Genomic DNA, 13238 nt, shown 5'->3' with positions numbered 1-13238 from the left:
CAGAAAGTTAAAAGACAGGACCTCGAGGGTTGTAATCTCGGGATTACTCCCTGTGCCACGTGCCAGTGAGGCTAGAAATAGGAAGATAGAGCAGCTAAACACGTGGCTAAACAGCTGGTGTAGGAGGGAGGGTTTCCGTTATCTGGACCACTGGGAGCTCTTCCGGGGCAGGTGTGACCTGTATAAGAAGGACGGGTTACATCTAAACCGGAGAGACATAAATATCCTGGCCGCGAGGTTTGCTAGTGTCACACGGGAGGGTTTAAACTAGTATGGCGGGGGGTGGGCACGGGAGCAATAGGTCAGAAGGTGAGAGCATTGAGGGAGAACTAGGGAATAGGGACAGTGTGGCTCTGAGGCAGAGCAGACGGAGAAGTTGCTGAGCACAGCGGGTCTGGTGGCCTGAAGTGCATATGTTATAATGCAAGAAGTATTACGGGTAAGGCAGATGAACTTAGAGCTTGGATTAGTACTTGGAACTATGATGTTGTTGCCATTACAGAGACCTGGTTGAGGGAAGGGCAGGATTGGCAGCTAAACGTTCCAGGATTTAGAAGTTTCAGGCGGGATAGAGGGGGATGTAAAAGGGGAGGCGGAGTTGCGCTACTGGTTCGGGAGAGTATCACAGCTGTACTGCGGGAGGACACCTCAGAGGGCAGTGAGGCTATATGGGTAGAGATCAGGAATAAGAAGGGTACAGTCACAATGTTGAGGGTTTACTACAGGCCTCCCAACAGCCAGCGGGAGATAGAGGAGCAGATAGGTAGACAGATTTTGGAAAAGAGTAAAAACAACAGGGTTGTGGTGATGGGAGACTTCAACTTCCCCAATATTGACTGGGACTCACTTAGTGCCAGGGGCTTAGACGGGGCGGAGTTTGTAAGGAGCATCCAGGAGGGCTTCTTAAAACAATATGTAGACAGTCCAACTAGGGAAGGACCTGGTATTGGGGAATGAGCCCGGCCAGGTGGTAGATGTTTCAGTAGGGGAGCATTTCGGTAACAGTGACCACAATTCAGTAAGTTTTAAAGTACTGGTGGACAAGGATAAGAGTGGTCCTAGGATGAATGTGCTAAATTGGGGGAAGGCTAATTATAACAATATTAGGCGGGAACTGAAGAACCTAGATTGGGGGCGGATGTTTGAGGGCAAATCAACATGTGGGAGGCTTTCAAGTAGCAGTTGAAAGGAATTCAGGACCGGCATGTTCCTGTGAGGAAGAAGGATAAATACGGCAATTTTCAGGAACCTTGGATGACGAGAGATATTGTAGGCCTCGTCAAAAAGAAAAAGGAGGCATTTGTCAGGGCTAAAAGGCTGGGAACAGACAAAGCCTGCGTGGAATATAAGGGAACATTTACGGTAAAATGATATAGTGTAGATTTAGTTGTTCTTAAGGGCAGCACGGTAGCATTGTGGATAGCACAATTGCTTCACAGCTCCAGGGTCCCAGGTTCGATTCCGGCTTGGGTCACTGTCTGTGCGGAGTCTGCACGTCCTCCCCGTGTGTGCGTGGGTTTCCTCCGGGTGCTCCGGTTTCCTCCCACAGTCCAAAGATGTGCAGGTTAGGTGAATTGGCCAATGATAAATTGCCCTTAATGTCCAAAATTGCCCTTGGTGTTGGGTGGAGGTGTTGAGTTTGGGTAGGGTGCTCTTTCCAAGAGCCGGTGCAGACTCAAAGGGACGAATGGCCTCCTTCTGCACTGTAAATTCAATGATAATCTATGATTAATCTAGGACAAAGGTTCGGCACAACATCGTGGGCCGAAGGGCCTGTTCTGTGCTGTATTTTCTATGTTCTATGTTCTATGAAGGTAGGAAGGAACTTAAGCAAGGAGTCAGGAGGGCTAGAAGGGGTCACGAAAAGTAATTGGCAAATAGGGTTAAGGAAAATCCCAAGGCTTTTTACACGTACATAAAAAGCAAGAGGGTAGCCAGGGAAAGGGTTGGCCCACTGAAGGATAGGCAAGGGAATCTATGTGTGGAGCCAGAGGAAATGGGCGAGGTACTAAATGAATACTTTACATCAGTATTCACCAAAGAGAAGAAATTGGTAGATGTTGAGGCTGGAGAAGGGTGTGTAGATAGCCTGGGTCACATTGAGATCCAAAAAGACGAGGTGTTGGGTGTCTTAAAAAATATTAAGGTAGATAAGTCCCCAGGGCCTGATGGGATCTACCCCAGAATACTGAAGGAAGCTGGAGAGGAAATTGCTGTGGCCTTGACAGGGGATGTCCCGGAGGACTGGAGAATAGCCAATGTTGTTCCACTGTTTAAGAAGGGTAGCAAGGATAATCCCGGGAACTACAGGCCGGTGAGCCTTACTTCAGTGGTAGGGAAATTACTGGAGAGAATTCTTCGAGACAGGATCTACTCCCATTTGGAAACAAATGAACGTATTAGTGAGAGGCAGCACAGTTTTGTGAAGGGAAGGTCGTGTCTCACTAACTTGATAGAGTTTTTCGAGGAGGTCACTAAGATGATTGATGCAGGTAGGGCAGTGGATGTTGTCTATATGGACTTCAGTAAGGCCTTTGACAAGGTCCCTCATGGTAGACTAGTACAAAAGGTGAAGTCACACGGGATCAGGGGAGAGCTGGCAAGGTGGATACAGAACTGGCTAGGCCATAGAAGGCAGAGAGTAGCAATGGAAGGATGCTTTTCTAATTGGAGGGCTGTGACCAGTGGTGTTCCACAGGGATCAGTGCTGGGACCTTTGCTCTTTGTAGTATATATAAATGATTTGGAGGAAAATGTAACTGGTCTGATTATTAAGTTTGCAGACGACACAAAGGTTGGTGGAATTGCGGATAGCGATGAGGACTGTCGGAGGATACAGCAGGATTTAGATTGTTTGGAGACTTGGGCGGAGAGATGGCAGATGGAGTTTAATCCGGACAAATGTGAGGTAATGCATTTTGGAAGGTCTAATGCAGGTAGGGAATATACAGTGAATGGTAGAACCCTCAAGAGTATTGAAAGTCAAAGAGATCTAGGAGTACAGGTCCACAGGTCATTGAAAGGGGCAACACAGGTGGAGAAGATAGTCAAGAAGGCATACGGCATGCTTGCCTTCATTGGCCGGGGCATTGAGTATAAGAATTGGCAAGTCATGTTGCAGCTGTATAGAACCTTAGTTAGGCCACACTTGGAATATAGTGTTCAATTCTGGTCGCCACACTACCAGAAGGATGTGGAGGCTTTAGAGAGGGTGCAGAAGAGATTTACCAGAATGTTGCCTGGTATGGGGGGCATTAGCTATGAGGAGCGGTTGAATAAACTCGGTTTGTTCTCACTGGAACGAAGGAGGTTGAGGGGAGACCTGATAGAGGTATACAAAATGATGAGGGGCATAGACAGAGTGGATAGTCAGAGGCTTTTCCCCAGGGTAGAGGGGTCAATTACTAGGGGGCAATTACTAGGTTTAAGGTGAGAGGGGCAAGGTTTAGAGTAGATGTACGAGGCAAGTTTTTTACGCAGAGGGTAGTGGGTGCCTGGAACTCGCTACCGGAGGAGGTGGTGGAAGCAGGGACGATAGTGACATTTAAGGGGCATCTTGACAAATACATGAATAGGATGGGAATAGAGGGATACGGACCCAGGAAGTGTAGAAGATTGTAGTTTAGTCGGGCGGCACGGGTTTGGAGGGCCAAAGGACCTGTTCCTGTGTTGTACATTTCTTTGTTCTTTGTTCTCTACTAACTGTCTGCGGAGTGTCTCGACGACCTCCTCGGTGCCTCGCAACTGTGCCAAGCAGCACACTACTGCCATTGGCTTTCTGAACTTCACTGCGTTTTTCTAGACCTTACATAAATTCTCCCACCAAGTTTGTCCTATCTTTCCTGGACCTGACTCAGTGTTTGCACAAAAATTCGACCGAAGGTCCATCCTTTCCCCTATAAATACTTCCTCAATACATTCTCCCATATGGGGCACTGCTCTTATTTGTCGACTACTGCGACCTTGGGTTGCTGCTGTGGATTCATCATCTTTTCTAACATCTGCTGCCATCTCTTCTCTGCGTATAATTTGGAACAGGGGGAATAAGGAGTCGATCGAACAACGGGTACGGTTTACGGCTATGTTCTTGTTCACAATCCCTCTAGATTTGCATGCAAGTATGATGAGTTTACCTTGCCCTTCCCTGTTAGTTACGCATGCGGTTAGTACACACTTCCGAAATTTGGTTATTTGGTCGATATGAAACTTACTCTTGTGGTTTGTTTTTCTTTTCTCCAATTTAATTCAAAGCTGTGTGCTCTCTCTTGGAGTAACAAAGTCACTTCTAATCGAGATCCCGTCAGAGTCGCCAATAAATGTTGACTTCTATATTTTGATGTGAACCACAAGCTGCTTCTTGTATTGACCGAATGACCAAACAACTCGTGTATTAGTTCAAAGACAGTTTATTAATAACACAAGACTTATTACTATATGCAAGGTTGAGACTCCTCGAGACTACACACTAAACTAGACCTAACGTCTAAGATGACCTTTACTTAACTTCGGGTTGACCGGCTCTGTGCGAGATAAGGCCTTTATCTGTGTCCACGTGAGTCAGTTAGAAGTCTTCAGATTCGTCTCGGCTGGGCTCGTCCTTCAGGTAGCGAGCGCGGGTCCTTATACTTGGCTGGTTGATATGCTGCAGTTGGTCGCACACAGGCTGGTCCAAAAGAGGCCAATCTCTCGGTTTGCATTTCTTCTTATTCCCCTGGGCTTTGGGGAGGTCCCAACTCCAGATCCAATAGACTGTTAGGGTCTCGATCACCCTCGTTGATCCTGGCCAATTAGGGGGCGGATACCTCGGTGGCTGGGTGGGTCCGAGCTACCATTGTCATAGGCACGAGGGCCTTTCCAAATAAGGGGCAGTGGTCCGGTTAGTCTGCTACTGTTGTAACTCCTTGATTCAAACTCTATTGTCCTGGGGCAAAATGGTGATTGACTCTTAATGGACACAAGTTTCACTCAGGTCTGGCTTCTTCACACAATACACAGAGGCTGTGTACCTGTCTGTGTCGAAGCTGACCACAATTCCCATGGTCCTTTGCAGGTGGCCATTTTAGATGGCTTCATAGGTTACTTTTGGACAGGGGTGAGGGTAACCCTCGAGTTCAGGTTCTAAACTGGGAATGGTAAACTACGATGTCATTAGACTGGAATTGAAGAATTTGGATTGGGTGCAGCTGTTGGATAGTAAATCAACATCGGGCTTGTGGGAGTCTTTCAAGCAACCGTTGATTAGGATTCAGGAAAGTCACGTTTCTGAGAGAATGAAGGATAAGTATGGGAAATTTGGGAAGCTTTGCATAACAAGGGATATTGTGAACCTCGTCAAAAAGAAAAAGGAGGCTTTTGTATGGTCTCAAAGGCTGGGGACAGTCAAAACTGAGGAGTATAAAGAAAGTAGGATGGTACTAAAGCGGGAAATTAGGAGGGCTAGGAGGGGTTATGAAAAGTCCTTGGCAAGTAGGATTAAGGTGAATCCCAAAGCTTTTCATTCATATGTCAAAAGCAAGAGGGAGGCCAGGGAAAGGATTGGACAACTTAAGGACAAAGGTGGGAATCTATGTGTTGAGCCAGAGGAAAAGGGCGAGGTACTAAATGAGTGCTTTGCATCAGTGTTCACCAAAGAAAAGGACTTTGTGGAAGATGATTCTTGGGCAGGATGTGTGGACAGTCTGGATCATGTTAACATCGAAAAGGAGGTGGTATTGGGTCTTTTATAAGATATTAAGGTGGATAAGCCTCCTGGGATTTACCCCAGAATACTGAGGGAAGCAAGGGAGGAAATTGCTGGGACCTTGACTGACATCTTTGTATCCTCATTGTTAACAGGTGAGATCCCAGAGGATTGGAGAATAGCTAATGTGGTCCCGCTGTTGAAGAAAGCTAGCAGGGGTAATCCTGGAAACTATAGGCCGGTGAGCCTCATGCCGGTAGTCGGTAAATTATTGGAGAGAATTCTCAGGGACAGGATTTATACCCATTTGGAAACAAATGGACTCATTAGCGATTGACAGCGTGGTTTTGTGAAGGGGAGGTCATACCTCACTAACTTGATCAAGAGTTTTTTGAGGACGTGGCTTACATGGACTTCAGTAAAGCCTCATGGCAAGGTGCCTCATGGCAGACTGGTACAAAAGGTGAAGTCACACAGGATCAGAGGTGAGGTGGTAAGATGGACACAGAAGGAAAAGGGTCGCAGTAGAAGGGTGTTTTTCTGAATGGCAGGTTGTGCTTAGTGGTGTTCCACAGGGATCTGTGCTGGGACTTCTGTTGTTTGGACGATACATAAACAATTTGGAGGAAAATGCAGCTGGTCTGATGAGTAAGTTCGCAGATGACATCAAGGTTGGTGGAGTGGCAGATAGTGTTGAGGATTGTCAGAAGATACAGCAGGACATAGATAGGTTGGAGACTTGGGCAGAGAAATGGCAAATGGAGTTTAATTCGGACAAATGTGAGGTAATGCATTTTGGTAGGTCTAACATAGAGGGGAAATATGCCGTAAATGGCAAAACTCTTCGGAATATAGAAAGTCAGAGAGATCTGGGCTTGCAGGTCCACAAATCTTTGCAGGTGGCAACACAAGTTGTCAAGGTAGTCAAGAAAGCATACCCAATGCTTGCCTTCATTGGATGAGTATAAAAACTGGCATAGATACATAGAAGATAGGAGCAGGAGGTAGCCTTTTGGCCCTTCGAGACTGCTCCACCATTCATCACGATCATGGCTGATCATCTAACTCAATAGCCTAATCCTGCTTTCTCACCAAAGCCTTTGATCCCATTCTCTCCAAGTGCTATAGCCAGCCGCCTCTTGAATATATTCAAAGTTTTAGCATCAACTACTTCCTGTGGTAATGGATTCCACAGGCTCACCACTCATTATGTGAAGAAATGTCTCCTTATCTCTGTCTGAAATGGTTTACCCTGAATCCTCAGGCTGTGACCCCTGGCTTTGGACACACCCACCATCGGGAACATCCTCCCTGCATCTATCCAGTCTAATCCTGTTAGAATTTAAAAGTCTCTATGAGAACCCCCCTCATTCTTCTGAACTCCAGCGAGAACAATCCCAACCTAGTCAATCTCATCTCATATGACAATCCCGCCATCACTCGAATCAGTCTGGTAAACCTTCGCTGCACTCCCTCGAGAGCAAGAACATCCTTCCTCAGAGAAGGACATCAAAACTGCGCACAATACTCCAAGTCTGGCCTTTGTAAGTTGGCAAGTCATGCTACAGTTGGAAAGAAACTTGGTAAGGCTGCACTTGGAATATTGCGCACAATTCTGGTCGTCACAAGTACCAGAATGATGTAGAGGCTTTGCAGAGGAGGTTAACCAGGTTGTTGCCTGGTCTGGAGGTTGTTAGCTATGTGGAGAGGCTGAATAGACTCGGACTGTTTTCATTAGAAAGACAGAGGTTGAGGGGTGACCTGATAGAGGCCTACAACATAGAACATTACAGTGCAGCACAGGCCCTTCGGCCCTCGATGTTGCGCCGACCTGTGAAACCACTCTAAAGCCCATCTACACTATTCCATTATTGTCCATATGTCTATCCAATGACCATTTGAATGCCCTTAGTGTTGGCGAGTCCACTACTGTTGCAGGCAGGGCATTCCATGCCCTGACTACTCTCTGAGTAAAGAAACTACCTCTGATGTCTGTCTTATATCTATCTCCCCTCAATTTAAAGCTATGTCCCCTCGTGCTAAACATCACCATCCGAGGAAAAAGGCTCTCACTGTCCACCCTATCCAATCCTCTGATCATCTTGTATGCCTCAATTAAGTCACCTCTTAACCTTCTTCTCTCTAACGAAAACAGCCTCAAGTCCCTCAGCCTTTCCTCATAAGATCTCCCCTCCATACCAGGCAACGTTCTGGTAAATCTCCTCTGCACCTTTTCCAATGCTTCCACATCCTTCCTATAATGCGGCGACCAGAATTGCACGCAATACTCCAAATGTGGCCGCACCAGAGTTTTGTACAGCAGCAACATGACCTCATGGCTCCGAAACTCAATCCCTCTACCAATAAAAGCTAACACACCGTACACCTTCTTAACAACCCTCTCAACCTGAGTGGCAACTTTCAGGGATCTATATGCATGGACACCGAGATCTCTCTGCTCATCCACACTGCCAAAAATCTTACCATTAGCCCAGTACTCTGTCTTCCTGTTATTCCTTCCAAAATGAATCACCTCACACTTTTCTGCATTAAACTCCATTTGCCACCTCTCAGCCCAGCGCTGCATCTTATCTATGTCCCTCTGTAACTTGTAACATCCTACCGCACTGTCCACAACTCCACCGACTTTAGTGTCATTTGCAAATTTACTCACCCATCCTTCTACACCCTCCTCCAGGTCATTTATAAAAATGACAGACAGCAGTGACCCCAAAACAGATCCTTGTGGTACACCACTAGTAACTGGACTCCAGTCTGAACACTTCCCATCAACCACCACCCTTTGTCTTCTTCCAGCTAGCCAATTTCTGATCCAAACTGCTAAATCTCCCTGAAGATTGAGGGGCATGGAGAGGGTGAATGGGTAGGCACTCTTTCCCAGGGTGGAGGGGTCAGTCACCAGGGGGCATAGGTTTAAGGTCCATGGGGCGAAATTTAGAGGAGATGTGCGAGGCAGGTTTTTTATGCTGAGGTGAGTGCCTGGAACGCGTTGCCAGGGGAGGTTGTGGAATCAGATGTATTAATGGCGTTCAAAAGGCATCTTGACAAACACATGGATATGATGGGTAGTGAGGGAAAAGCACAAGTGCTGAGGGTTTTGCCAAAGGTTGGTATCATGACCGGTGCAGGCTTGGAGGGTTGAACGCCTGTTCCTGTGCTGTATTATTCTTTGATCTTGACGAAACCCAAACTGAATGTCCGTGAACAGGTTATTGCTGAGTAAGTGCCACTTGATTGCACTGTTGATGACTCCTTTGCTGATGATGGAGAGTAGACTGATAGGCGATAATTGACAAGATTGGATTTGTCCTGTTTCGTGTGTACAGAGCACACCTGGGCAATTTTTCACATTGCGGCGTAGATGCCAGTGTTGTAACTGTACTGGAACAACTTGGCTAGTGGTACGGCAAATTCCGTAGCACAAGTCTTCAATACTATTGCCGGAATATTGTCAGGGACCATAGCCTTTGCAGTATCCAGTCCCTGCAACCTGATTAACCTGAAACTGTGGGCATCGTGTTGAGGAACCCCAGGGCAACTCCCTCCTGACTGTATACCACTGTGCCACCATCCCTGCTGCATCTGTCTTTCCGACATACCCAGGAATGGTTGTGGTGTCTGGTAATTGTCTGTAAGGTATGATTCTGTGAATATGACTATGTCCGGCTGTTGCTTGATAGTCTGTGAGACAGCTCTCCCAACTTTGGCATATGCCCCCAGATGTTAATAAGCAGGGGTAGGATTCTCCCTTATCCGGCGGGGTGGGGGGTCCCGGCGGGGCGGAGTGGTGTGAACCACTCCGGCGTCGGACCGCCCCAAAGGTGCGGAATCGATTCCGCACCTTCAGGGGCTAGGCCCGCCCCGGTGTGGTTGGCGCCCCGCCGGCCGGCATGAAAACCTTGGTGCCACGCCAACCGGCGCCAAAGGGCCTCCGCCAGCCAGTGCGAGTCGGTGCATGCACGGGAGCGCCAGCGCATGCTGGCGTCATCCCCGTGCATGCGCAGAGGGATTTGCTTCCACACTGGAAATGGCGGAGGACCACAGCCTCCAGTGCGGAACAATAGAGTGCCCCATGGCACAGGCCCGCCCGCGGATCGGCAGGCCCTGACCGCGGGCCAGGCCACCGTGGGGCCACCTCCTGGGGCCAGATTCCCCCGCGACCCCCCAAGAACCCCGGAGTCCGCCTGCGCCGCCAGGCCCCACCGGTAAGGGACCTACTCTCATTTACGCCGGCGGGACTGACAAAGAACGGGCGGGTCTTCGGCCCATCGCGGGCCAGAGAATTCAGTCAGCCCCGGGGCCCGTTGAGTCACGCCGGACTCCGCCATTCTCCGAGGCGGGTGGTGCAACTCACGCCGGGGCAATTTTTGGGGGGCGGGAGAATCAGGAGGACGGCGGGGGCGGGATTCACGCCGGCCCCCGGTGATTCTCCCACCCGGCGGGGGGTCGGAGAAACCCGCCCGAGGACTTTGCAGGGTGGAATGGGCTGGATTTGCCATTGTCGTTTTCGGTGCCTGGTTCGATGTAGGGTGGTCTGACCGGTTTCATTCCTTTTTTGTGTTCTTGTTGTGGTTAAATACAACTGAGTGGCTTGCGAGGCCATTTCAGAGAGCATTGAAGAGTCAGCCACATTGCTGTGGGTCTGGAGTCACATGTAGACCAGACCAGGTAAGGACGGCAGATTTCCTTCCCTAAAGGACATTAGTAAACCAGATGGGTTTTAATGACAGTCGACAATGATTTCATGGTCATCTTTGGACTTTTAATTCCAGATATTTTATTGAATTTAAATTCCCCCACCGGTCATGGTGGGATTCGAACCGGGTCCCCAGATCATTACCCTGGATCTCTGGATTACTAGTCCAGCCATGGTGGGAGGGAAAGGGGAAGAAGGATCAGATATTAAGGAACAATAACACATGATCTCTTTTACAGAATGTATTCACTCGCAGTGTGTTACATGGGATTCTTCATCCTGAAATGGACACAAGGACATAAACCTACGAAAGGAAGGACCGACAACCAAAAAGCCAAACTAAAATACCCTGGGTACAAGTGGTTTACCCCACCGGATACAGGTGAGTGTGAGAACGGTATTCTTTGGGTGCATCTCAATAAAACTATCACCTATGGGTGCAACACCCAAAGGGTGGTGTATAGGAAGGTTAATGAGAGCTCCGATTACTGCTCCCTGAGGGCGACCCTCACAAGTGATTGGTGGGGATTCACAAACCATGGGTGTATGGAGCTACCAAGCTTAGTCGACAGCCTGGAGAAGGGGCTGGAATTAGGACAGAGGTGCCCTGGCAAGATCATAGAGTGGGAGTACATATATTATGAAATTAGGAATGGGTTGAGGCCAACTGCCAGTGCACCCCTTCTCACTTGTCCTGAAACGCTTAGGGTCCCAAAATATGTTGGTATTAAAACACACGGGGTAGGGTAGTATAAACCACGAGGAATCGATAGCTGTATTGGTGGATTTAACTGGGACACAGCTACCAGACTGCTGTCCTTGTCCACTCAGAAGACTATAGCTCCACTTGACCCATTGGCTACTGGGCAGAAAGAGGGCAAAAATATACCTAGGCCGAGGGGGTGCAAAAGGAGGGAAATCCTGAATGACTTAACAACTGCGTAAGGTGCAGGGGTGTCCGCAATTAACATACTTGATTTTGCTGATCTGGACAACCACCCAACAAGTTTAACAGATCTTGAAAAGTTTGATTGAGAACATTCGGCAGGACGCCAAGAGGGTTTTGCCAGGGTACAAGGCCAGCTGCCTTATGGGTGCTGTGCCAGAAGGGCATGTCCAAACTATTAATCAGATTAACAAGAGGAAGGGTGAAGGATGATGCCACGCAACAGAACCAAACCCTGTGTAGTATGTACAGACAGTGGGTGGTAAAGCAGCTGAGAGAATGCCGCAACCAGGTCAGCAGGGGAAAGGTTCTAACTGGATCAGTGTTGAGCAAATAAAGTACCTGTCCCAGGGGAAAAAGACATCCCAATATCACAGATTGTCAATTGCGACAGCCAACCTGGGTCTGGTTTAACGAAAGCTGGAGAGGAATCCTGAGGACAGCACGGAATTCTAAATAGGAAAGTCGGGTTGAGAGTCTTTGAAGCAGAAAATGTAGGAGCCATGAAAGAGAGACTGTGGATGGGATATGATGGGAGCCTACCGTACGAGGTAATAGGCATCTTACTCAAGGCTCACCATAAAGCTCATCCGCTGGAAAAGAGAACTAGCGCCTGCATTTAGAATCTGTGAACCGGCACCGTGACCAAGGGGCATATTAAGAACTCTCGCATCTGAAAACTTTTTTTTGTTTGTTCGTATTTGGGTGTATGTGTATTTATTTCCTTTGTGAGGGTCGGTGCAGACTCGATGGGCTGAATGGCCCCCTTCTGCACTGTATGATCTAAAAAAATCTGCGTTTGTAACCATTGTATTTGTACATAAACAGATTAATTTTGTATTTTATTTGTGGTGTTTATGGACTTTCTGGAGTATTTATAGGTTGGATTAGGGATTCAGATTGTTTGCCAAAGATTCTTGTACTTGCCTGTCCAAGACCTTGGTTAGAGTTGTGTGATCCAATTTGCTGACACTCAGTGGATCAAGCCGAGGGAATGTGGTAAAATGAATTTTAGGCCCGATACGGAATTGGACATTTTAAATAAAGAATTGGAAATTTGAAATTAAACCAGTCAGAACCACAGACAGGCCTGATGGGAATTCCAACAGCAAAGTTTGAATACACTGAACAGAGACAGACAACCAGGGACAGTCTGGGCCTGCCCTTTAAACAAGATATCGGATGATAATCGGTGTGGAAGGAAAATTAATGAGTTGCCCACGTAGAAGCATGCTGGGAATATTGTCTATATTTTAACACTGTTTTTGAATGAAAAAAGTAGGTCAGGCAACGTAAACAAAATACTGCTTATTTTTTGGTCTTATTATGATAACAAGTTGTTCTTCCAAAGGACAACAAAATGCAGCCTCGAGTTGTTTTTAAACCAGGGGGAAAACATTTGTATTTCCTCTTGCGTATGTTCCAAGGTTTTATCTCTTTAAAATTGTTCATTTCACACTATAAATATAATGGTTTTTAACTGTATAATTCAGAGTGCTGTGGAATGGCTACTTTGCCAGACTATGGGCCTCTCCGCAAATATTTGTGTCAATTAAATTTCCTGAATCGAAGCCTCGAATAATTTGTCTTTATTATAATTCCCACGCCAAACAGTCCCATTCTAATGTTTAAATTTTGTGGATTTCCCAGATGAAGCCAGAGGGGAGAACCCGCGGGAGGGCTGGCAAGCCACTGCAATCTCCATTCGCCTTGGTGGGATCGGAAGATCCTGCCAGCATGAATAGCTGGGAAATGTTGCAGGCAGTCTGAGGTCTTTAGCAAACTGACATCAATTAGTAACATTCTTGAGAACACTTTGTGATTTGAACTTGGAGGTAATGGGCACCTTTTCAAAATTTGCAAATGACATGAAACATGGAAGTATAATAAGCAGT

Source organism: Scyliorhinus torazame, chromosome 14 (genome assembly GCF_047496885.1).
Source record: "Scyliorhinus torazame isolate Kashiwa2021f chromosome 14, sScyTor2.1, whole genome shotgun sequence".
NCBI lineage: Eukaryota > Metazoa > Chordata > Chondrichthyes > Carcharhiniformes > Scyliorhinidae > Scyliorhinus > Scyliorhinus torazame.
This window is presented reverse-complemented; position numbering follows the sequence as displayed.